General features: G+C 34.9%; 1 long non-coding RNA gene across 2 annotated transcripts; it reads left to right on the forward strand.

The window, feature by feature from the left end:
* The first annotated feature begins 303 nt into the window (after window positions 1–303).
* LOC110854731 lies at window positions 304–1485 on the forward strand. Of its 2 annotated transcripts, none has more exons than XR_004835665.1 (3): window positions 304–1049; window positions 1130–1279; window positions 1343–1485. It is a non-coding gene; the product is annotated as an uncharacterized LOC110854731 (long non-coding RNA). The 2 variants fall into 2 exon arrangements; XR_002548360.2 differs by having other exon boundaries at window positions 304–615.
* The last annotated feature ends 715 nt before the right edge of the window (window positions 1486–2200 follow it).

Raw genomic sequence — 2200 nt, forward strand, 5'->3', positions numbered from 1 at the left:
ACATATATGCAAATACAAGACCTATTTACATATATTGCTTATTTTACGATGCCGAGGAATCATGCATACCCCATTACATACGCAAATGATTAATTCCGTATGGAAGGAGTGATGATATGGTGTTATCAAAATCTGACGTAAGCAGACGCCGGTAGAACTGAGCCTTCACAATGTGCAGGTATTTGTCCAGTATCGTAATTGTTTATTATGTCGCTTATCCCGATAAGGATAAGCCTTGCAGCTACATAACACCTCAGGAGAGATAAATAAATCGTGCAAATAATTTGGCAAACAAATGGGCTTCATTTTAAATATTTATTCTCTACTGCTCACCATTCATCTCCAAGTTTAACTAATGTTAATTTTCATAAATACTCAAAAATAAATTTGGTACGTAAAATAGGAAACATTCAGCTAGCGAATTATGAAGTTCTCAATCTTTTTGTGTACCGTCGTCATGACGACATGTCGAGTGGAATGTGCTTCAATTAAGGAGCGCAGGAGGGGGACATTAAATAAAATACCGCTCCAAAACGGTGAAGATTGTCCGCTTTACTGTGATTCCTGCTCAAAGGAATATTGCTACTATTACGACGAAGAAGTTGTGCTCACCACGTGAGTCAACACTCTTAGAAATAGTGTTACCTTATTTTATTGGAACGTCAACGTAACGTTAACTTGCTAAAGAGTAAAGTTTCTCTGGATTTTGTATAGTTGCTACAAATCTTAAATTCAGCCTGCATTTACTGTTCAAATAGTAACATTATTTATAAGACTCCACTTACATAAATACATATAATACTTTTACTATCAGAATTTCAATCAGAATCACTAAAATTTACTATTGCCCACTAAATACCTGGTAAATGAAATCGGTGTAAAATTAAATAAATTTTATTCCTCCTGAGTCATGACGTTCTTCTAGAGATTTTATTTACGAAGTTGTAATTCGACAAGCTTAAAGTATCTGTAAGGTACATACATACATATATGAAAATATGGTTCAACATTTTTGACAAACCTTCGAAAATACATATCTATGTAAATATGTAAGTTGAAGTATGTATGCAAATGCATTTTGAATATGACTATTTACAGATTTGTTCACATAAGTGCTCACTTGTTACAGGTTTAGCGGAATAGTTTTCGTCATGATGATCTTTTTCGTGATAATCTTCGCCTGGAACTATATCAGGATTTGCTTCCATTTAGTGGTAACTGCTGGTTCGTATCTTTTCATGAACGAGGCACACCGATGACCAAGTGACCTGTTTATAAGGTAAAGCAGATTTACAGCTGATGTGGAATCCTTAATTAATTCACGACTACCTAAATTAATTAGATGTCCAAAGACCAGCCATATGCAGTCCGGGAGCCAGAGGAACAGTCATCGTTAGGGGAACAAGCGAGTAAATAACTCAAGTTGTTAGATATTTGTAAATGATGAGAAGGGAATAATTTCAAATAAAACGTTTTGATGGAATACATGCAGACATAAATATAGTATCAATGTTTTTAAAGGGATTGTGGATTTCAATAATTCCGTAATTCTAACATTCTGCAGAATAGAATGCTAACTTTTTTTGAGGGTTTTGACGATTTTATAACATTGTTTTATTTTTGAATATTATCTACTATGTAGCCCTGCAACTGTTTTTTGTGTGGTTTGTTAAAAATTAGTCAGCGATAGGCTGAAGAGTTTTGTAAAACGATTACCTAGCTTTTGGATGACGAAGAGCCAAGTCAAAATTTTAGCCGAGTCTGCGAAGTCGCCGTGACTATAAATGGAGCATTTACGGTACAATTTAGAGTGCAATTACTTACCAAAAGCGTAACAGTATTAACAGGGCAAAATTATTTGTAAGTTAAGAAAATATTTACCCTATGTGTGCTTCGGTTGCTTGTAACTTCTGATAATTTGTAATCATTTAATTAATAGAAAATTGTCATTATCATTTTCAACTTAAAAAATGTACATAATATGTACTGCTAACTAGGGTTGCCGCGGGTAGAGAAAATGCTACCCGACCCGCTACCCGTAGCACAACTACCCATACCCGCACGGGTACCCATTACCCGCTACCCGTTGTGAGAATTAGGTTAAGAACTAACCAAACTCCAGGATAAATTTGATTTGATCAATTATGTATTTGTTCATTTGGGTTCAGATGTACTTTGAGATAATGCGATGCAAGTAACG

The sequence above is a fragment of the Folsomia candida genome, unplaced genomic scaffold (genome assembly GCF_002217175.1).
Source record: "Folsomia candida strain VU population unplaced genomic scaffold, ASM221717v1 Fcan01_Sc010, whole genome shotgun sequence".
Lineage (NCBI taxonomy): Eukaryota > Metazoa > Arthropoda > Collembola > Entomobryomorpha > Isotomidae > Folsomia > Folsomia candida.